This window comes from Mauremys reevesii, linkage group 5 (genome assembly GCF_016161935.1).
Source record: "Mauremys reevesii isolate NIE-2019 linkage group 5, ASM1616193v1, whole genome shotgun sequence".
Taxonomy (NCBI): Eukaryota; Metazoa; Chordata; order Testudines; family Geoemydidae; genus Mauremys; species Mauremys reevesii.
The window spans coordinates 107,122,203-107,147,392 of NC_052627.1; the positions used below are offsets into that span (position 1 = coordinate 107,122,203).

General features: G+C 41.4%; 1 protein-coding gene across 6 annotated transcripts in view; it reads right to left on the reverse strand.

Annotated features, from left to right (window-relative positions):
• The window catches only part of SLIT2 (slit guidance ligand 2), a 398,427-nt gene that overhangs the window by 194,644 nt on the left and 178,593 nt on the right, over positions 1-25,190 (reverse strand). The gene's annotated exons all lie outside the window — the stretch shown is intronic.

A 25,190-nucleotide genomic window follows, 5' to 3' on the forward strand; every position in this document is an offset into this window, starting at 1 on the left:
AATTACCAACCAGTGTCTAACCTCCCCTCTTCTAAAGAAGTGAATTGAGAAGCTAGAAAGAAACCCTCTACAACAGCACTTGTTAGCCACCAGTATTCTGTACCCCCTCTCAGTTAAGCTTCAGGCCAGGTTATTATACAAACAGCACTTTCACTAATGGATAACGTCCTCTGTTCCACAGAAGGAGGAAATATATCCACACTCATTCAGCTGGTCCTCCCTGAGACATTTGATACTTTTAATCACTCAAAACTTCTGTGTAGCTGAAATGGCTCAAGTCCTTCCTACCAGACCAAGAGAAAAAAGGGTTGTTATGGGCAACTGTTCTTCTACCTCAACAACCCTCTCAAACCCCACAAGCCCGATTATTATTATTAAATATCTGCATGAAGTCACCAGGACAGCTGTGAGACGACACAGGCTGAAATATGTAAATGACAACCAGCTCTACATGTCCTTTAAGTTAAACATAAATAACACTATCTACCAACTTTCCCAATGACTAGCAAAAATTAGCCACATGAAGAACAGCTGGCTAAAGATTAACCCAAGCAAGACTGCAGTAATGGTGGTAGGAAAGTTGAAGCACTTTGAAAAAAACTTACTTCCTCAGTCTAAACCAGGGGTGGGCAAATTTTTTGGCCTAAGGGTCACATCGGGGTTCCAAAACTGTATAGAGGGTGGTGTAGTGTATTAAATCGCTCCCCATAGGAATGTGCTACTTATGGTGTACTACTTACAGCTGTCAGTCCTGGTGCTCTGAGCAGCATGGTAAGGAGGCGGGGAGTTGGGGGGTTGGATAAGGGGCAGGGAGTCCCGGGGGGGGCAGTCACGGGACAGGGGCGACTGGATGGGGCAGAGGTTCAGGGTGGGGGCGGTCAGGGGACAGAGAGCAGGGGGGGTTGGATAGGTGTGGCAGTCCCGGGTTGGGGGGGTGCTGTCAGGGGCGGGGGTGTGGACAGGGGTCAGTGAAGTCAGGAGACAGGGAGGAGGGACAGTTAGGGACAGGTGTCCTGGGAAAGAGCAGTCGGGACAAGGAGCGGAGGGGTTGGATGGGTTGGGGGTTCTGAGGAGGGCAGTCAGGGGGCAGGAAATGGGAGGGGGCAGATAGGGGGCAGGGGCCAGGCTGTTTGGGGAGGCACAGCCTTCCCTACCTGCAGTGAAGTGTATTAAATTGCTCCCCATAGGAATGTGCAACTTATGAAGCACCAGGACTAGCAGCCATAAGTAGTAAACTGTATGTAGCACATTCCTACGGGGAGCAATTTCCTACACTACACCCGGCAGCTCACGCAGCCGCGCTGCCCGACAGGAACTTGCAGCCCTGCTGCCCAGAGCACTGGCGGCAAAGCGAGCTGAGGCTGCAGGGCCAGAGGCTAGCCTCCCTGGCCGGGAGCTCAAGGGCCAGGAAGGACGGTCCCACCAGCCGGATGTGGCCCGTGGGCCATAGTTTGCCCCCCTCTGGTCTAAAACATCCCCCACTATAAATGACACCTCCCTTTACATTAATTAGCACCACAGTCTTAGGGGTTCATAGCATTGTAGAAGTGTGGGTCTGGAAGGGACCTCGAGAGAACATTTAATCCAGTCCCCTGCACTCAAGGTAGGGCTACGTAGTAACTAGACCATTCTTGTCTTCTTCAGTGCTATTGGTTGCCCAAATATAGATGGCAGAAAAACCACTCTCTGCCATCTGTGACAGACAAGAAGACTGCTATCCAGATCTGGCCACAGTGATCCACACATCTGGGATTGCCACACTGCATTACCACAATTCATATCTATTTAAGAATGAAGCCACATCACATGAAAAAGGCTTCAATGGCCTTAAAGCATAGAAGTTCATCTGCTTAGCAGCACTAGTCCCTATGAATTTATCACTCTGGTGATCTGTGCTATGTGCTGACTCCCCACTGAATAGAGTCTAATTCGAGGTCTCTGCCTTGAAATGTAAAGCCTTCCAGGGGACTGAGCTTAGCTATGTGAGAGATCACCTCTGTGGCTACGGGAATAACCTATGGTGATAGCTATGTCTCACTGTTGACAATCAGATAAAGCCTGAGAGTACAGGAGATGGAACTTGCACAGGAGGTGGACCTGACTATGTAACTTATTTGTTTGAGAATTACCAGTGAACTCACAATTTTGAGAACTAAATGCAAAACTCATTTCTGACATGGCTCCTCCTCAATAAGGTTTTACATACTACCTATAGACTAAAAGAAATAATCCTAATCAATAAAGAAAAATATATGAGATTTCTATTTTTAAATATGTGGGGGGTACTCAAATACAATCATAATGGGGACCAGACAAATGTCTTCTCTGTCCCATTATTTAAGTAAAGTCCAAAGTCAACACACAAAAATAACACTAAGACTCTTAGATGCAATCGGGAATGGAGGTTGTTCATAACTCTGAAACATTCATAACTCTGAACAAAATGCTATGGTTGTTCTTTCAAAAGTTTATAATTGAACATTGACTTAATACGGCTTTGAAACTTTACTCTGCAGATGAAAAATAATGCTTTCCCCCTTTTTTAGTAGTTTACATTTAAACACAGTACTGTACTGTATTTGCTCTCTTTTTTTTGGTCTCTGCTGCTGCCTGATTTTGTACTTCGGTTTCCAAATGAGGTGTGTGGCTCACTGGCCAGTTCATAACTCTGGTGTTCTTAACTCTGGGGTTTTACTGTATTTGCTGTATTACATGCATATATGCAACTCATATTACCATTAATAAAAGTAATGCACACACAGTGGGTGAAGAATATGTTGTTTAAAATATACCTTGATTGGTCTACTCTTTCACTGAAGTGTAGTGAGTTAGCAATTGCCAGTAGTACAGGGCATACACCATTTTCCCTTGCATTCTTCTATAACGGGTATTGACAGTTAACTGCTTTTGGAACAATGATTTTGACTTTGCACTGTAAATCCACAGTAGCATTCCTACTCCATACCCTACATATACACACTCAGCTATCTTTGTGTGTCTCTGTATTACCAGTGTAGTGACTTGCAGAACTATTCTAGTTTAGAGGTCTGTCATCATTTGTACAGTAAGACCTTTTCAAGCTTTTCAGTCTGTATGTAAACCAAGTATTTTAACTTTGGATGAAGCTGGCAACAGTCTCTTAACATAACATTCCAGACATTTTGCCATCAGGTGAGAATGGGGAGGTTTTACAGGGGCAAAATATATTTTCATTGGTTTTATATATTTTTGTATTTTAACTGAAAATTTAACTTTAAAATAAAAAACTTTTCTTTGAATATGCCAGATTTCCTACTTAGCATACTAAAATGTATAGTTGAATGGTTCCATTGACAATATATCTAGCCAATGGGATAATATGCCAATATAAATATTGTGTCAATTAATAGTATTTTTCTATGCCTGATCACAGCAAAAGTTCAATAATATAATGGCTTTAATGGGGTTCAGCTTATAGTGTTTGGGTTAAACCTCAAATGAATCACATATGATTAAGAAATATTACCAGAAGAATGAAAAAATTAATTAACCTAAATCCCCCTTGAACATTGAAACATAATGATCCAGTTTCTGCTCTCATTTACTTCAATTAAAATCCAGAATAACTGAGTTCAGTGGAATTATTCTGAATTTATTCTAGAACAACAGAAAATAATCTGGGCCTTTATCTTAAAATTGAAGTATTCTCATACACATTTAACTCCATTTTGTGAAGTTATTATTCCTAGAACTATATTGTTTATATTCAGGTGTCACCTAAAGGGATTATATACCTAAAGGACCCTATTGTGCTAGGTTCTGTACAGACGTAAGAAGACGTGGCCTCTGCTCTGAAGAAATAATGTATTTTAAGGCAAGCCAGTATTACTGGGTAGCAAAAATAGGCAGGAGCAGGCAGGGAGAATTAGGATATGTCTACACTACGAAATTAGGTTGAATTTATAGAAGTCTTTTTTTAGAAATCGTTTTTCTTCAGACGATTGTGCGTGTCCCCACACAAAATGCTCTAAGTGCATTAAGTCGGCGGACTGCGTCCACAGTACCGAGGCTAGTGTTGACTTCTGGAGCGTTGAACCTGTGGGTAGCTATTCCACAGTTCCTGCAGTCTCCGCCACCCATTGGAATTCTGGGTTGAGATCCCAGTGCCTGATGGGGCAAAAACAGTGTCATGGGTGGTTCTGGGTACATGTCAGGCCCCCCCTCCCTTCCTCCCTCCCTCCGTGACAGCAACGGCAGGCAATGGTTTTGCGCCTTTTTTCCTGGGTTACCTGAGCAGACGCCATACCACGGCAAGCATGGAGCCCGCTCAGCTCACAATCACCATATGTCTCCTGGGTGCTGGCAGATGTGGGACTGCATTGTTACACAGCAGCAGCTTGTTGCCTTTTGGCAGCACACGGTGCATTACGATTGGTAGTCATTGTCGTCGTACTCCTGGGTGCTCTTTTAGCCAACCTCGGTGAGGTTGGTCAGGGGCACCTGGGCAGACATGGGAGTGACTCAGCCAGGTCATTCCCATTTTCTGCCAAGCACCCAGGAGATGATGATGGCTAGCAATTGTAATGCAGCATCTTCTGCCGAGCATCCAGGAGATGACTATGGCTAGCAGTCGTACTGCACCGTCTGCTACCAGCCTAAGATGTAAAAGATAGATGGAGTGGATCAAAACAAGAAATTGACCCGATTTGTTTTGTGAAATCAACGGCCTGCTAAACCCAGGGTTTTGAGTTCAATCCTTGAGGGGGCCATTCTGCGTGACAGTTGTTTACGTTTCTCCTTCATCCAAAGCCACCCCTTTTGTTGATTTTAATTCCCTGTAAGCCATGTCATCAGTCACCTCTCCCCAGAGCAATGGCAGACAATTGTTTCGCGCCTTTTTTTAGTGCAGAACCAGAAGCTGCAAAAGCAAAACCAGGCAAGGAGGCGACAGCAGCATGGTGACAAGAGTGATGAGGACGTAGACGTGGACATAGGCTTCTCACAAAGTACGGGCCGGGCAATCTGTCCCGACAATGTGCACATCATGCTGATGAGCTCTGCATGGTCACCTGTGCTGATCAGCTCGCCACGCTGGCCAAACAGAAAATGAAATTCAAAAGTTCGCGGGCCTTTTCCTGTCTACCTGGCCAGTGCATCTGAGTTGACAGCCGTCACTCTGGGATAGCTCCTGGAGGCCAATACCGTTGAATTGCGTCCACACTACCCCAAATTCGACCCGGCAAAGCTGATTTCAGTGCTAATCCCTTCGTCAGAGGTGGAGTAAAGAAATTGATTTAAAGAGCCCTTTAAGTTGAAAAAAAGGGCTTTGTCATGTGGACAAGTCCAGGCTTAAACTGAGGTAATGCTGCTACATTCGACCTAAAATCGTAGTGTAGACCAGGCCTTAGGGTAGCACTCATTAGAATATGCAGTACGATAGTATGACACTGTACATAGCTAGAAATGTCAAACGTTATTATTACTGTACTTTTGTTTAACTCTGTGAACTTTAGGATGATTGTTACTGATACAGGAGAAGAAACAAAACTATGATTTGTAATTAACGTGTGAACAACCTATCTTAAATTCACATTCTCACCTTCATTTGTAACTGAGGTGAGAGGGTTTGAAAGATTATTAAATAAAAGTATTTTGGGGAGAAAAGGTAGCTATCAAAAGAGTTTTTAATATAAAGGATATCACTATTTTATGTCCTGATCTTAGATTGAAATCAGGTGCAACAACACAGCAGGCATGTTCACCACCTATGGTGCTAATGCCAGCTAGAAATCATGCAGGTTAAGCCTTTTTCCCTGAAAGTCAGTAGGCTCATACAGTGTCACAAAACTGAACAAGCAGAAGCTCCAAAACTCACTACTCAGCAAGCACTATTTCATGACCATTTGTACAAGCGCTGTTTGTCTATTCATTAGATACTATACAACAATTTATCAATACTACAACAGTAGGCATAACTGACAGCTTTTTAGAATTGATGCATTCCAAGATTCCATCATAAGAAACTTTAGAAAAAATATTCAAAGATGATGAGCAACATAACCTGATTTTATATTTTACCATCTTTTCATAATTACTGTTTTGTTGTGTATAATTTTTCTTTTCTTACAGTAAGTTAACAATTGACTTTGCAGAGACTCTAGAAAAAAAAATCTTTGGAGAGATGAGCAGTTGAACCTGCATTGTTGCAAGGAGTAATTATTCCTGGTATCTGCATAATGTTAAAGTAATTACCCTCACACTTCAAATGCAATATCAAACACCATGTGATGGTTTAAACCCAGCTCTGTCTTGTGACCAAAGTTCTATCCCAAGAGGTTGGCAATGGTGTATTATAACCATTTCCTTGCAAATAGCTCCCACGGCTTTGTATTGTAACTCAAAGCCTGTTGATTAAGCATTTGTGAAGGGGGAGAAGGAAAGTGAGGCTCACAGACATACTGACATTTTCAACAAAGATCAATAAAATTCCAGTTCACATTAAAAGCAACCTCATTGTGGGATGTATGTTTGAGGGGATATGTGGGAATGGAATACATTCATGGGGTTTTTTCCTTTACAAAGCTATCACTCTGAAGTTTACAAATCAAAAGCTAGGTCAGGGAAATGAAAATGAAGGATATGCACACAAGATAATAAGCCAGCTCCTAAATCTGACTTTATCTTCTAGCGTGCCACAGAATACCAGTGACCGCAACAAACTCTGAAGGGATACTATTAGCAAACCCTACAAACAATTCCTGCAGAGCTCCGATAAGGGAGACTGGCCTGCATCAGAAAAGTGAAGCAATCATTACTTTTGAAATGAGAGCAAAGATGTGCCATACAGTCCGATGAGGTCATGTGTAAGTACTGTCAAAGCAGTAACAACAACAAAAGAATGCCAAAGGGAATTTCAGATCACTTAATGCTGCTTTCTATCTGATGGATTTGATATGCCACATTATTGAATCACAAGACATTTATCAGCTTTAGCCAACTGTTTTCTTTCCTGTCCACTATGGAAAAAATAATCTATTTATGATTTTTACTTTAGAAATTTTTCAAACAAGTAAAAAGCTGAAATTAATGAGGACCTAAATACTAGACTTTTACAGTCCCTGTCATAAGGTGCAGTACAAACACTGATTAAAGACTCCCAATATCCTTGTGAGGTAGGTATTATTATACCTTTTTCACAGATAGGTACATAAAGGCAAAGATGTTAAATTCAGAGAATCCCAGAATTCCTTACTCTCACTTTGCTGGCTATTGACTTGCAAACACTGTCTTCTCTCCTATTTCCATTCTGTGAAAATATTGTTATTAAAAATGTTTGGAGTCCTAAACTCAATTAAGCAACAGCTACTTTTATTCTAAATAGTTTATTGTATAATTTAACATGCAAAATGAGCAAAAGGCAATTTAAAACTCTAAACATTAAAAAAACTTTAAATAAAAATTTTTTTTTATGGGTTTAATGTAACTCCCAAGCAGAATACATAAAGATATGGGGAAAAGAATAAACCCCTTTCAAATATTTATTAAGATGTAATTTTCAAAGAATATCAACCCATTACATATTTGCAATCACAGTACCAATTTCTTATTTTTCTGCCATTAAGTTATGTAGGTTGTTGTTTTCCTTAACTACTTATCACAAAACTATCTCATTAGCCTTTTTAAATAATGAAGACTATATATTGGTATGATGCAAACTATGTGGAAATAGGCTCTACAGAATCGTGGTTATTTTTCAGGTTTCTGATGTTTAATGAACTGTTATTAGAAATCACACATTCTATTCTGCTTCACAGATTACTGAGACGTCAAGTTACATCTTTCAGCATTTTGTGCTGTAGTTTGGAAAAGAAAGGAACATTGAAATTTTGCTCTTCAGAAAATGAAATCTTATGCAGGATTCTCACTCTAAGGTCTTGCATCTCCACTATGCGTCATACAGGAAATTGCCCTAAGTCGTAAGATTTTTGGCCCTCACCAACATCTGTAGTCTGGCTGAAGGAACTATCTTACTGAACATTCTCCAACTTGAGGTTCATCAGACACCCCAGAATATTTTAGCCAGTTCCTTGCTATTGAAATAACTGCCCAAAATTCCAAATTACATGTAAACAAACCAAACATTATATTTAGACAAAGGGAATCTTTAAATCCCTTATGTGGCTGATTACAAGCATCCAGGATCCAAACATCACTATGGCAGGGAATGGTGGCTGTCATGCTTAAGGAGGATTGAACTATGATATTTTCTACAAGACTTATAACAACTAAATCAGAGACAGAAATGCCCTCATAAAATCATGTAGACATCGTCTACTAGTAACAGCTTTCCCGAGTAAACAGCTGGAAAAGAAAATGAAAATTGGGTAGCATTTCTAAAGAAGGTCTCTCAACTTAAATGCTTGGAGAAAAAAACCCTCTCAGATGGGCATGCAGGCCTGGGAAAAAAGTAGAGGAAAAACAGAAGATTCAACAGTAGCATTACGACAAGGATATTTCAAATGAGTCTGAGACACCATGCTACTCTAAAATCCGTTATGAAGTAGATAAGCCCCCAAGCCCTGAAATCTACTAGCTTTGTAACTGAAGTCTCTCCCACCCAGAAATGATCTTCTATATAAAGCACTTAAGCTTACAGCCATCAAATAGCTCAAAAAAGTCTTCAATGTTTCAGTGAGAACCACATAAATAATCTATGACACAGGCCTCTCAATAAACCATGCCTGAACTTGCCAGTCAAGGTTGTAATGACACTAAGGGCATGGCTACACTTGCAGATGTAGAGCTCTGAGTTAAACCTGCCTTCGTAGACCGCAGTAGGGAAAGTGCTGCAGTCTGTCCACATCAACAGCTTCAAGTGCACTGGCGTGGCCACATTTGCGGCACTTGCAGCGGCACTGGGAGTGGTGCATTATAGGCAGCTATCCCAGCATGCAAGTGACTGCAACGTGCTTTTCAAATGGGGGTTGGGAGGGTGGGGTGTGACAGGGAGTGTGTGTGGGGGAAACAGTGGGTTCTTGGGGTGCTGAGAGTGTGTCAGCATGCTGTCTTGTAAGTTCAGACCCCTCTTTCCCCTCACCTCTCTCTCTCTCACTCAAAGCAAACAGTAAATGTTTGCTTTTTCTCGGAGCTGATAAGCAGCCAGCTTCTCCGAAAGGGAGCTTTGAAAGGGCTTTTCCGCATTCCTGCAGCCAATTTTACAACAACGACAAGAGTGGCCACTTGACTTAAGGGGATTATGGGATGTTTCTGGGGGCTGATCACAGTGCAGTAACGCAACACCTTGTTCACAGTGGCACCGTGGCACTCCAGTGGGGGCGCAGCAAACATTATTCCACTTGGCGAGGTGGAGTACCAGCAGCGCTGTAGCTGCGAAGTCAGAGTGCTCTACGTGCCTTGCCAGTGTGGACAGGGAGTGAGCTAGGGCGCCCGGAGCTGCTTTATTGTGCTGTAACTTGCAAGTGTAGCCAAGGCCTAAACTACTGTTGACTAACTCCAGATAGGCTATGTGTCAACACATGAATATGGTTAAGCCAGGGGTCCCCAACGTTTTGCCCGTGGGCACCATGGCGCCCACGGGGGAATCTAAATGCGCCTGCGTCCTGGCCGGCGGTGGAGAATCCGCCAAAATGCTGCCGAATTCTGCGGTGTTTCGGCGGCGACGCCTCTCGATGATGTCACTTGTCGGCAACAAGTGATGTCATTGAGAGGCGTCAGCGCCGAAATGCCGCAGAAATTCGGCAGCATTTCGGCAGGTGCTCCACCGCTGCCACGGTCCTTCGTCTGGCGCCCACCAGACGAAAAGGTTGGGGACCACTGGGTTAAACAGTCTTTATGTATAATAAATCAGGTACTTAGAGCTTTATTTTCACCCCACCACAGAGCACAGTGGCCTTCCCAGAGCTTGAGCTCCTTTGAGATGCTGATTTACTTACTGCTTATATATGGAGTTGGTCAATGCCTCCAGGTAACCTTGAGGCACTGGCAGACCGTCAATGCCTTCAGGAATGCTAGAGGAGAAGTTCTACTCCAGAATGCTTGAGAGTAGAGCCCTGAATAGAGTAGAGTAGAGTGGGACCTTTTTAATCCTGTTCCCGTCCCACTCCTGCTATTATGGCAACAGGTCCCGCTTCAGGGCTCTACTTGAGAGTCTATTGTATATATAAGGACCCAAGAGCCTTCAGCAATGCACTGGGTGACTGGCACTGTCTGCAGAAGTCCAAAAATTGAAGTCAAATGCTCATGCATCAGCATTTTTTGCTGGGAGCCTAAATGGCATCTGTGATGGGATCCCCGGGGTATGCCCTTAACTCTCTCTAGAGTGGGCTGTCTCTCACAGTGCCTTGCTAGTGACGAGCAGCAAACCACTCCTAGTGCTGTTATCACTCAGCACGACCGCACATGGAGACCCAACACTCAGCTAGATTGCATGAATGCTCCCAGAGCCACTCATGAAAGGCACCAGCCAAATACCCCCTCAGCTCCGAGAACTGTACCTCAGGAATATGCCTTGGTTATTAATTGGTTCACCACTTCATCCATGGAAAGTGGATGTACACTAGCCTTTGCAAAACCTGAGCAGATTTACCCCAGGGGGTGGGATCCAGTAACCACATTCGCTATAGCCCAAGGTTTGCTATTGTGAAGGGTGTTATAGCAAGGGTCTATGGTTCATACAAAATAATGGGGTCTAACATTAGCTGTTACCACTCAAAAAAAGATCTTGGAGTCATGGTGGATAGTTCTCAAAAATACCTGCTCAATGTGCAGAGGCAGTCAAAAAAGCTAACAGAATGTTAGGCACCATTAGAAAAGGGATAGATAATAAAAATTGAAAATATCTGAATGCCATTATATAAATCCATAGTATGCCCACACATTGAATACTGCACACAGCTCTGATCACCCCCTCTCAAAAAAAAAGATATATTATACTTGGAAAAAGTATACACAAGGACAACAAAAATAATTAGGGGTATAGAATCCATATGGGGAGAGATTAAAGAGTGTGACTGTTCAGCTTAGAAAAGAGACAACTAAGGGGATGTGAGAGTGCTAGCTGTAGCACTCTGGTCACTGAGCTAACTGCATAACAGAGAATATTACAGACTTAATTGGAGGCAATTAGCCTATGGTGGAGATTCATGCTCCTTGGGGGCAATGATTGGGCTAATGAGGTATTGTGAATAAGTGACCACACAAACTTGCCAGACAGCATGGCACACTGGGTGGCTGAGGGAGCAGATTGGGGGTGAGGGAAGAGTATGATGGAGGTCTATAAAATCATAAATGGTGTGGAGAAAGTGAATAGGGAAGTTTTACTTTTCCCTTCAGATAACACAAGAACCTGATGAAATGAATAGGCATCAGGTTTAAAACAAACAAAAGGAAGTACATCTTCACACAACAGACAGTAAACCTGTGGAACTCATTGCCAAGGGATGTTGTGAAGGCCAAAAGTAAAACTGAGTTCAAAAAGAATTAGATAAGTTCATGGAGGACAGATCCATCAATGGCTATTAGTCAAGATGGTCAATGATGCAACCTCATGGTCTGGATATCTCTTCTTATGTTCTTGTCCCCTGAACTCCATCTCCCAGAAGCTGGGATTAGACAACAGGTGATGGATCACTCAAAATTGTTCTGTTCACTCCCTCTGAATCATCTGGCATTGGCCACTATCAGAAGACAGGATACTGGAATAGATGGAACATTGATCTGACCCGCTATGGCCATTCTTATGCTCACAGTCATATTGTGATCCAGCCACACCCCAGGTCTCTCTCCTCTTCTGTCACTTCCAACTGATGAACCCCAGCTTTCAGCAGAAATTCTTATTCTCAGACCATCAGTGCATGATCTTGCACTTTGTACTATTGAATTTTATCCCATTTCTGTCACTCCCATTTCCCAGGTAATTTAGACCTTTCTGTATAATATTCCAGTCCTCCTCTGTACTGATGATACCTCCAAACTTTGTATCATCGGCAAATTTCATTAGCACATTTCTATTTTCTGTGCCAAAATCTTTAATGAAAATATTGAATAAGTTTGGTCCTAAGACTAGTCCTTGAGGAACTCCACTAGTAACCTTCTTTCTGTCCAATATTTCACCTTTCTCCTCTTTAGTGTTTCTTCTCCTCTTTAGTGTTTCTTCTCCACCTTACAATGCTTGCACTAATTCCCATCTTCCCTAATTTAACTAATAATAGGATTGTGGTCAAAGTGATCCTCCAAGCAGTCAGATTCTCTACTGAATAAAGCTGGTGATAAAGCTAGGTAAGATGGAAACATGCAGTAAGTGTCTGTTGAACAGCACTATAAATATTGTTAGTATACTACAGAACACTCAGTTGAGTGCAAACTTGGAATAATTCTGCCATGGAAAAAAATTAACATGCATGAGAGATTTCGTGGAACTGGAATTGCACTAATGCATTTTATATTATGCATATATGTACATATGCACTTATATGGAGTTTCTTATCTGAGAATCTCAAAGTGTTTTAGAAAAGTTAATGATTTATCCTCACAACACCCGTTCAAAGTATATAGATATTATTTTCCCTTAATCTGTTTATTCCTTGCTCTCTCTCTCTCTCTCCTTGGGTTATCAACTCCTTGGGGCACAAACTATTCCTTTGTATCTGTCTGAAAAGTGCCTATCATAATAGGAATTTCCATGATCAAATAATAAAAAAAAAGACTTACCCTGTGTCACACAGGAAATTTTTCGCAGACAGGAATAGAATCTAGATCTCTACCTGTCTTACTTGGCCTTAGCTACACAATGATCCTTCATTCACAAGGATTATTATATAAACTCAGTATTCTTATTAATCATCTCAATTTTGATAAAATTCAAGGCCCAGTCAGAAGCAGGGTCCTACTGTGTGAAGTACTGCCCAAACAAACAGGAAAAACATAGCCATTCCCCCAAAGAGTTTACAATGTAATTTGAAGCAAGAGAAACAAGTGAGCGTAACACAAAAGGTAACAGTAAGATCATACAGATACACAGATATACATACAAGTTGATGGTTTTCAAGTATTTGAAAAGTCCCTGCTTCCCCTTTTACAAATAAATACTATCAACCATACCTGACTAACATTCATCCTACTTTAGCTACTCAGTAGTTAGCTAAACAAGTGAGTCTTGAGCAGGGTTGAGAAAAACATTCCTTTTTGAAGAAAGAAGTGGGTTTCATAAATTGTTTAAACTTGAAGACCACTCAAAATATGTCTTTAGCATAAATACTTTCAACCTGTACATGAAATTATTCTATACAATCAAAAGGGGAAGTGCTGAGAACATCAAAGGTGTCTGTTATAGGTAATAGGAAAGTCATAGTTGAAAAAAGTAATATGAAAAAGTATGTGAAAAGACTGAAGTAATAAAAACAGATAACTATTCTAAAGCAAAATGTCAATGGTTTAAGTAGCAAGAGAGATGGGATTCATGTCCATCTCAAAAAGTACAGAAAATTGTTTCTTTGGATCCTTCAAAATCACTGAATAAAATTTTGTCTATTGATGTGGAAGAGCAGAATATTGATGAACCGACAAAAGAGACCCCACAAATTTCTCAAGAATGGAAAAATCACATTTGATACCTTGATATTTAACAAATGAAAATTATTTTTCCCCATAATTTATAGCCAAATGAAAGAAACATCAACAGGTCTTTTCCACAGCTGATTGAAAAAGTGGCTCAAGCAGCCATTTAAGTCACACTGTCCTCATGTATTAGAAAATGCAATCTTGCTGTATAAAAATAAATAAATTACAATGCCATTCAGTGGCTTGTGAAGGTCACATTCCTTCAGTCACCTATCAGAGTGGGAATCTTACATATGGTTATTGTTTTGGTTTGTATTTGAGACATGTAAAAATTCCCCATATCTCCCCAACCATATTTGGCTATACCCCTGTACCACCACTTAGGATAAGCAGCTATCTCATCATCCAAACAAATGTCAGTCTTTGGCAGGGTATTTTGTATCTGGCTTTCAGTTCACTCCCACTTGGAAACTGGATTTCAGTGATTTCAAAAAGTGCTTGGAATGATTTGGTTTAGTCAGCGGGATCTAGTTGGACTTTGTGAAATAATCCTGAGTCTTTCACTACCAGAATCAAAATATTCATCTACCAAACCAGGAGGCCAAAATAAATAAATAAATAAATAAATAAAATTATAACACGTAGAAGACCCAAAATATTCAGATTATGCTAGGTTTTCAATACCGCAGCTATCAAAAGTACTGCCATGACTTCAAATAACAGGAAATAGTGTTATGCCAAGTCTTCAAAGTGACCCTTGCATTGCTAACTCCTAGAAACTGCAGTGCAGTCCTTTCTCTGGCTTTGTAAACGTACTTTACTTACGCATATATGTGACTTTATAAAAGTACCTTTCATAACTTAATATTATTTCTCAGTTGCCTTCGAGTGTAGAAATTTCAGTTCAGAAAAATACAGAACAAACCAAGCAGACATCCTTTTAACCAGACTTAAGAATAGGTAGTGGGTTTATAAACAGTAAGAACCCAATTCTCCAATATTTCTTAGATGGTCTCTGACATAGGAGCTGTCCCACTCCACAAGATGCTAGATGCAGCTCCATGATTCCGTGCAGCTACATGCCAGCAGAAAGTCAGGTGTAGCACAGCTCAGCTCTACTACGTCCCTCGTCACCTAACAGTATAGGGTGACCAGATGCCCCGATTTTATAGGGACAGTCAAGATTTTTGGGTCTTTTTCTTATATAGGCTCCTATTACCCCCCACCCCATCCCGATTTTTCAATTTGCTGTCTGGTCACCCTACAACACTTACTCAGTCCACCCTGACATCCTCCTTCCTTCTTCTTGCACCACGGTGGGAGGGGTTGCAGATATAGGAGGTCACTATGCTGCCTCAGCCCTCTCTCTGCCAGTGGAGATTTCTCCTACATAGAGGAAATTCTTTTCTGGGAACCTATAGCTGAATTAAGGCCCCTTTGTGTTGTATAGGTAGCACACATTGGCCTTAGCAGACTGGTGAATTATCCAGCCTTAAGTCTCTGTGTTAAATAAGAAGCCTTCTAAAAATTGCAAACAAAGATTTCTCTCTCTTCCAGCCCATTCAATGGCAACAAATTTAATATAATCATGTGTTTCATTCCTCCTCCCCCCAATATTTATAAATACAGAAAGCATGAGATTGCTGAAGAATTAGAGAGAACTGTCATGAGACAGCTAACTTGAATAAATCCTTGTAGTGAGGCGGACAGACCTCCCTCCTCCGGGGTGAGTGAGTACCACATGGCCCTTGGAGGGGGCCGCCCTGCCCCCTCACCGGAAGGACAGGGGTGTGGCCAGCAGTATAAAAGACCAGACCCACAGCCCACTGAGGGTAGCTGACCCTTGTGCCTCTGCAAGGGGCTCTGAAGATGAGTGGCCCCAGCCCCCTTGAGACTGTTGTCTGCTGGCTGCCTGAGCCCTGCAAGCCCAGGCCCCAGCTTACCTTGAGACCATAGTGTTTGCTGGCTGCCTGAGGCCGGCCCAGGCTCTAGCCAGCCCCTTGAGACTGTTGTTCACTGGCTGCTGGACCCCAAATGGGCTCCGGCCCTAGTTAAGCTGCGCCAAGCTTGGCGGTGGGCTACCGCCAGCCCTTCAGTGACCTCCCTCCTCCGGGATGAGTGAGGGAGTATTACAATCTTCTTCTCTGGCCTCCCAAAGTACCCATTGCCTTCCAACAACTCATACAAAATGCCTCTAATGTAATCTTCCTTGCTCATTGCTCTGATTACTCCCATTTCAAATCCCTCCCCCAGCTCTTTAACCAACATATCAATTTTAATCTTATCACCACCTTTAAAGCTCTATATAACTGACCCCTCTACTTCTTTCCCCTTGTTTCACTCTGCATTGTCCGCACCCTTCTGCGCTGCTAATGTTCCCAGGCTCAGTTGGGCATTTTTGAGCTTTTTGTACACATACTGCCATCCATCATCCCCACATGCACAACACCATAAGGCCCTTACCCTCTCAACATTTAAGTCCCGTTTTAACATCTGCTTTAGCATACTGTTCACAGTTATTGAGTTGATATATACTGCCTATTGTTGCTCCCCTTTCCCTTATCTATATACTTGTCTGTCTGTCCCTACATCGTGAATGCTACAGGCCGGGGACCATCACTTTTCAAGTGTCTGGAAAGCACTTAGTACATCGCGGGTGCCATCATAAATGAAGAAAAAATAATAAATAATAAAATAAAATAATAAAAAGTTAATGTTATGATATGGATCCTATGACTTTCCCCTACTGCTTTTATTCTGCTGGTCCATGTTTTCCCTCATAGGAACTAAATTCTCCCTTAGAAAAGCTACAACCACTCAGCAATCAATATTACTATTTAATTTTCCACCAGTGGGTATTAATTTCCACTACAAATTCTATCTGCCTCCCAAGAGGCCTATATCACCTACACAAATGCTCTCATAACTGGTTTATGGAGTGTGATGCTTATGGGCATTCCAACCTAGGTCTCCAAAAAGACAGTAGTATATTTCTTCCATTAACTATGTCATCAAGTTAGGTGGAGCAACAGACAAAATGAATATTTTTAAGTTAATATAATTGCCAGGCCTACAGCACTAACACAGGTGATGCATTAAAGTATTAAAAAAGCTCTGAAATTTCTAATTTTTACATTTCCTTTGTGCCATCATATATATTTCCATTGAACAATGTGAAAAAGATGCTGCATTTTGAGCTTCATGATTTTTCCCTATCCTATCTATTTCCCAGAGACAGGCTACAGCAATGTCATGTAGTCATTATTTAATGTGATTGTAGTCAGATTATCCTTGTTATTTATAACCTTCAACAGCTTCTTAGCTCCCAAGATGCTTAACAGCAGAACCCACTTTGAGAACAATCCACAGTTTTGCACTTGTCATGACCATGGATCCTATGGATGGCACCTTTCCTTACTTAGAGATAAGAGCATGGAGGGTCAATTTATTCTTGTCAATGTACAAAGTAGTATTGCTTTAAAGATTGGAGGAAGGTACAGTTTCATTCTCATTAATTAGAGTACCACAGATAGCAGAACCAGGAAATTAGAGAGGAAACTGAGTAGTGAGATCCAGAATATCATTATTAAAAAAAGAAAAGATTTAATCTGTACTATGAAATACACTTAAATCTTTTAATACATTTTAGAGAAGGACTCACAGTAATGTTAGCAGATAGCTCTCGTCAGTCAGACATGAAATACTGCAGTTTTTTTCACAAAGTATAGGTCTTTTTAACCGTCCAAATGGAAACTCCGTCTGAAGTACTGCGGCACACATACTGGACACATTCACTGCAGCACACACAATGGACAATTATATTACCTAATCATATAGGAAATATTGTGGCCTCTATATAGATACATTATCACAGCACAAGGTGTCACAGCATATACATATTTTTGTAATTGTTCTAAGAAAGGAAAAGAGATGCCTTCCACCAAAAGCCTCATAAGAGCACTCTTGAGAGTTTATAGGCCATACTTCTTTGTTTCCTTTTTTTCACATTTGAACAGCCAACGGCAAATGTGAATACTATTGTACTCTTAAAATGATTAAGGCAGGAGAACATTTTATGGTCCTTTTAAGTCACGTTCAGGTACTTCAGGGAGTTATACAATCAAGAACTTACACAGTGAGTGAAACTGGTTACTTATAAAGGAATTGGCTTATAAGAGCAGAAGATTAATTAGGCCTCTATAACTGCCTACACATTAATAGCAAAAAGAAACAAAGGAAGACAGGCTGCTATATCTGGGATGAGGACAGTGTTCTGCGTTACCATGGAGGACTCAACTCAGGACTGGTGGGTAGGGTTGCCAACTTTCTAATGGCACAAAACCGAACACCCTTGCTCCGCCCCTTCCCCGAGGCCCTGCCCCTTCTCTGAGGCCTGACCCCACTCACTCCATCCCCCCTCCTTCCATTACTCACCTCTCCCCAACCCTCATGCACTTTCACTGGGCTGAGGCAGGGGATTGGGGTGCAGGAGGGTTGAGGGCTCTGGCTAGGGATGCAGACTCCAGGGTGGGTTCAGATATGAGGGTGTGGGAGAGGACTCTGGGCTAGATCAGGGACGCAGGAGAGGGTGAGAGCTCCAGCTGGGGATGAGGGGTTTAGGATGCAGGAGGGGGCTCAGGGCTGGGGCAGGGGGCTGGGGTGTGGGAGGGGTTGCAGGGTGCGGGCTCCAGGAGGGGGCTCAGAGTTGAGGCAGGGGGTTGGCATGTGGGTTCTGGGAGGGAGTAGAATGCAGGAGAGGGTTACGACCTGGGGCTGGGTTTTGGAGTGTGGGAAGGGGTTTGGAGTGTGGGCTCCTGCCGGGTGGCGTTTACCTCAGGTGACTCCTGGTTGGCGGCGCAGCGGGGCTAAGGCAGGCTCCTTGACTGCCCTGGCTCCGTGCAGATCCTGGAAGCAGCCAGCATGTCTGGCTCCTAGGCACAAGGGTGGTCAGGTGGCTCTGCACCTGCAGGCGCTGCCCCTGCAGCTTCCATTGGCTGCAGTTCCCAGCCAAAGAGGCTGCGGGGGCGGTGCTCGGGGTGGGGGCAATGCATGGAGCTTCCCTGATCGCCCCTGTGCCTAGGGTCTGCAGGGACATGCCAGCCACACGGAGCCAGGGCAAGCAGGGAGCCTGCCTTAGCCCTGCTGCATGCCAACAGGATTTTTAAAGGCTCGGTCAGCAGTGCTGACCGGAGCCACCAGGGCCCCTTTTTGACCGGCAACCTTACTTTTGGAGTGTATTTAGATGTGACACTGACTAAATTTGTGACCTTTGTAAAGCCCTTTATTTTAAATGACTGTGCTTTACCTTATCAATCTATTAACCAGGTTAACGGGGTGTCTGACACTTAATTGAACTATGTAAAAGAAAACTTTGGTTGGTACTACATATGAGCAAAAGACATTCAGCTTGTAAACATTACCCTTGACACAGTTCTGATAATACAAAGGGGCCTTAAATAGGTCTAAATATGTTCACTTTAAATATGTTTAAACCTACTTTAAGGAGTCTTCACTCTTAATGAGATGAGAATTAGCCCCACAAACATATTTTGTAAAGTTTAAACAATTAAACCATTACATTACAACTGTATGGAAAAAAAGCCAACCATTATACTTTGTCTATAATAGCTGTAGTGTCTGTTTTGCCTAGGATAATGGAAATATAATTCCTTTAAGGAAATGCACATGCTGGGATAGGATCACATGGGACTCTGGTAATCATTTACAGAAAGACAGGATACTGGGAAACTATAAAGACCTATTTCCTGAATGTCTTGTGAGATAAATAGAGCAAGTACTTCTGATATAAAATAAATACTGACTTTACTTTAGGATTGTGATTGTTAAAAACTACCCTGAGCAAACTTTGAAATATACTGTTTGAAACAATCCTGATTTGGCAGAGGGATGGGCTAGATGACCTGACAGGCCTTCTCCATTACTAATTTCTGTGACTTTAGGTTCTACTTATTATACACATTTCTAAAAAGACTAGCAACATAAGAACAGTTTTGAAAGACGACAATATTCTTTTGAAGATATTAATTTTCCTACAAATATTTAAAAGAACTGTGTTATCTTTCAGATTGATTCATCACTAGCTGTTTTTAAAAAAATTAATCACCTAAGGAAACCTGTATAAATTATTAAGTAGAAAGTTTTAATAAATTATTTGTCAATGACATTTAAAAGTACAATTACAAATAGTACTTGACATCGCCACCTACATGTGCAATATAAATGAATGAATGAATCCTAATTATGCACCTTACAGATACACACTAGATGCCAGGACAGGAACAAAAACATCTCTTAGGATAAAGTTAATGCCAAAGTGACTGTCACCAGGGACCACTTCAAAGGCCAGTCTCTTGCATCTATAAAATCAAGTTTAAATTATCTTCTGTGAGGTTAGTAGTTGCAATGTTACTATGAACAGTCAAGATTCATACATAATTTATGAGCAAACCATGATATATTGTGATATATTGGTAATTTTCAAATGTTCTACTATGCTTAGCTATAAATGGTTATTTAGGATAGCTATTCTATTTTTGGTTTGTAGTATTTATATAAAAATATAAGAATGTTTATCAAAAATGATTTAAAGCTTAATTGCAAAGGATCAATAAGGTCTCTCTGTTCATAGCAGTCTCACTCTAGGCTTGACTGATTAGTCCTGATGCAGGCAAACTTCCTTTGATGTGACTAGACATTTCACCCATGGAAAACATTGCAGAACTGAACCAATTTTTGTGTTTTTAAGCCATTTTGCTCTCTCCCACTTCATCCTGTATCAGATTGTGATAAATTGCTTTAAAATGAAATAGGGAAAGCAACCTACCTAATATGTATTTCATTGTGATGTTATCTTACACATTTCCAAAGATATACTGTGATTTCACTACCAATTACTGAATTATTCAATTTTTTAGTCATGATCCCATAGTCTAGTTAAGTGAGGAAGAGGAGAAGGATCTGAATGGAACTGAGGCTCGGAGTTCATTTTATTGTAGTTTGTGGACTTCATTTTTAATTGTTTCCTTTATGAAGTCTTCCCCCATTGCAGGTCACCTTAAGTGGAACTAGCTTCTCAGATCCCTCAATATCTAACCATGTAATCAGCAAACAAAATAGAAAACATGTGGGACTCTCAACCTCAGACACTTCCACTCACTAAGGGCTCCAGGGAAGAAAGCCAAGCTTGCTGCTTGACAGTTTTAGTTTATGTGAGTTCACACTAGACCAATCTCAAAGAAAAATTCAGGAGAAACTGCCAAGTTTTGCCTGGTCTCAGGTAGAACCCATTCATTTTTCACCCCAAACCATATATATCTTCCAAGTGCTTGAAACTCAGCCAAGCTGTACAAACCTGATCCAAGTGTCAAGTATCAATTATTAAAGTTTTACATAGCTCCAGTTAGGACAGACAAGAGTAAAGCAAAAATAATTTAACTTGTTCTATCATTCCCCCTCTAAGGAAAGTAACCATTAACAGAAATTTCTCTCTAGTATTAGCATGAACAACCCTACCACATTTGTGAAGGAAGAAGAGAAGGAATGGGCATTTCCAATGAGTCTGGTAAGGGGAAAGATATGCAAGTCAGATCTGCCCACTATAACCCCTACCTTGTTTGACTGAAAAATGTGACACTTTCCAAGCGATCCTTACATGGATTGCCACAAGTTGCTTGTTAAGCAAGGAAAACTTTGCTTCAGCTACACTCAACTGAATATTTTAAATATGAGAGCCTGGGCATCAGATTGTAGTTGAAAGTAGCACATACCTAGTTTTCTTCAGCATTACTGTATAACTAAGTGTCTAAATAGAGTTAATACATTAGAGTAATCCATGTTGGAAATCCACTGGTTTCAATAGAGATAAAAAAGGAATAGATTTCCCCCCTTAAAAAAAAATCTGCCAACACCACTTTCTGGGAAGAGAAAAACTGAATATGAATTTTAGATTGTTGAAGTACTTATTTCTGTACACATGTTTACTCAGAATCACTGGGGTAAGAGGTGAAGACCTATTAGGTGATTCAATTTGCTAGTTGTGCTGTTACTCTCTAGAAGCTCTAATTTTTGCAGTGTTTGAACTCCCACAGCTCCCATTCAAGTCAATGACAGTATCAAATGTTCAACACTCAAAATAGCATGCCACCAGGGCTGGCTCTAGGCACCAGCAAACCAAGGACGTGTTTGGGGCACCACAATTGCAGCGGTGGCAGTTGCGCTCTTTGAGGGTTTTTTTTTGTTTTTTTTTCCCCTTCGGCAGTTGCGCTCTGGGTTTGTTTTTTCTTTTTTTCTTTGTTTTTTTGTTTGCTTTGGCAGTTGCGCTCTTGGATGTTTTAGTTTTCAAACTAGCAAAACATGTAAGCATGTGCTTAATTAAAAGTTCAGCAAGTCCTGTTATGAAGAGGGGCCTAATACAGTACATATTCAAGTCTTCCGATTATTCTCTTATCCACCAAATTCTGCTTAATTTTACACACTGTATGTGAAATCCTGGCCCTATTGAAGTCAATGGGATTTCTGCTATTGACTGCAATGGACCCAAGATTTCACCCTGTGAGTAGTCTCAATGGAACTGCGATTAGTCACACTGCGTAATATTAAGCACATGCATAAGTCTTTGCAGGATTGGGTCCATATTTTTAAATATTTATTTTTACAAGGTGTTTCTTCAAAATTGGACAGGCTTCTTTGATATATTTTCTTCTTAAAGAGAGATTTTAAAGAACAGTATCAATATCTCATTTTCAGCTATCAATTCCACACTTCTCTCTTATTAACTGACATATTTTCACCCTTGCACTTCTTCCTCTCTCCCCGGCAAATATATTTAAAAGTCCTTTAATTCACCCCCATATTATTCTGGAAAGCATTTTTCGCTGCATTTCTTCTCCCTGCAAGCCTTAAAACATACTTATACATTGATAATTGATTATATAAAAATAATTAAAATGTCCTAACACATTTACTCCTTGTGTGTACTTACAGATCTATATGCTAGCTTAAACTTGCTTTCACCTACTCAATTTTATTTATTTATTTATTTACCTCTGTTAGCACTGCAGAGCCATCTGGACTCCACTCCTCACACATCTTCTTAAGAGTCATTAATCAAGCTTGAGTTGCAAAAGCAAACTACTTACACCTGCGCAAGTAAGACTTACACAGGTGTAACTGATGACACATCTTGACCACCAAAATCTTTACTACTGGAAATGATGTGAGAGAAGAAAAAAAAAATCAAGGCTGACTTTTGAAACGCAGCTTAATTGTTTAATGCCTATATTTAGTTTTAATCTGACCTGGAAATCACTGAAATCACATTTTGACTGTGTATTCAGTTTTGTTGTTTCATTCATCTTTTCTACTTCAAACACGAGGTTTTGTTTTGAGCACTCCCTCATGAAGTCATGATGGCCACCTCTTCCTTGCATTCTTCTTTTACAAAGAAAACATACTATGCTGTACAGTTAAAAGTCTCTTCCAATTGCAACTGTAATCTGTAGTAGTAGTAGTGTATTTAAGATTTTCCAGCCTTTTTTTACAGAGGTGAATTTCATTATTTCCAGTGACTGCTGCTGCTCACTAAAAATTCAATTCCCCAAAATTTTATTTCCTGAAATCAAATAGCCTTGTACTGTTTGCATTCTTCCTTACTATGCCAAATTCAAGCAACTCATAGTTACTGGTTCCAAGCATTCCTGTTTTCACATTCTCAATTTCTCCCTATAATTAAGGACTAGAGGAACTAAACCTAAATAAGTTGATACAGAATAGTACACCAATCACTACCGCTTTACAATATGTTAAGCAGACTCATCAGAGAAAAGCACAGGTCCCCTACTTGGTGGGGGGAAAAAGCTAATAATGGATAACATCAAGAAGGCTACAGTGTTTAATGCTTATTTTGCTTCAGTCTTCATTTAAAAGGTTAATGGTGACCAGATGCCCAATACAATTAATAGTAACATCATGCAGGAGGGAACACAAGCCAAAAATGGAAAGCACAGAATATTAAAGAATATTTAGCTTACTTAGATACAGTGGCAGCTTCAGGCACCAGCACTCCAAGAGCGTGCCTGAGGCGGCAAGCTGCGGGGGGTGCCCTGCCGGTCCCTGCGAGGGCGGCAGTCAGGCTGCCTTCGGCGGTTTGCCTGCGGGAGGTCTGCCGGTCCCACGGATTCGGCAGCAATTCAGTGGCGGGTACGCTGAAGCCACGGGACCGGTGGATCTCCCACAGGCAAGCTGCTGAAGGCAGCCTGCCCGCTGTGCTTGGGGTGGCAAAAAAGCTAGAGCTGCCCCTGGTTAGATATATTCAAGTAAGTAGGGCCTGATGAAATTCAGCCTAAGATACTTAAGGAACTACCTGAAGCAATCTTGGAACCATTAGTGATTATCTTTGAGAAGCGATGGATAATGGGTGAGATCCCAGAAGACTGGAGAAGGCCAAACATAGTCCCTATCTTTAACAAGGAGAAGAAAGACAACCCAGGGAATTATAGACCAGTTAGCTTACCTCGAAAGATACTGGAACAAATTATTAAACAATAAATTTGTTAGCACCCGGAGGCTAAAGGGTTGATAAATAATAGCCAACATGAATTTGTCAAGGACAAATCATGCCAAACCAACCTAATTTACTTCTTTGTCAGGGTTACTGGCCTAGTGGATAGAAGTGAAGCAGTAGACATGATATATCTTGATTTTAGTAAGGTTTTTGACACCGACCCATGTGACATTCCTGTAAGCAAACTAGGGAAATATGGTCTAGATTAAATAACTATAAAGTGGGTGTACAACTGGTTGAAAAAAGAGAGAGTAGTTATCAATGGTTCACTGAGTCTGGGAGGACGTATCTAGTGGGGTCGTACAGGGGTCTGTTCTGAATCCAGTATTACTCAATATTTCTAAGCAGATGGTGGTTGTCTAAGGCCATTGCCTGCTCTGTGATTGCCTCTCAGGAGCCACCTTTTGTCTGGCTTCCCAGAGAAGGATTCGTCTCTCCTGCAGCCTGGGCCCAGTATTGCCTTCTGAGCTCCTTTTCCCTGCTCATCCAGTCGCAGCGTACCAAGGCCCCGTATTGCCTTCTAACTCCAGTATGGGGTTTGTATACCCCATCACACACCTTTCTGCTCAGCCCGAGCTATGGTGTCACAGTTTTTCTTTGGGTTTCCTTTGTGCTGCGAAAAGAAATCCACATTTTTATTTTCTAATCCCATGCAGTGGGACACTTGGAAGTTATACAGCTCCAGTGAGCGATACCACCATGGGTCACCTGCAGATTTTAACTAGTATAAATGGTGAATTCTCTGCAACTTGAAGTCCTTAAATCATGATTTGAGAACTTCAGTAACTCAGCCAGAGATTAGGGGTCTATTACAGGAGTGGGTGGGGAGAGGTTCTGTGGCCTGCAATGTGCAGGTCAGACTAGATAATCAAAATGCTCCCTTCTGCCCCTAAAATCTATGAGTCTGCCATGCATTGGTTGTGACCTTTCATGTAGTTTACATGAAAGAGTAGTGTAGTTCAGAGTAGTTCAAAGTGGTGCACGGTCACTTACTAAACAGAAGAAAAGGGCTACGCTCCTCTTCCCCCCGCCCCCCAAATAATATTGAAGG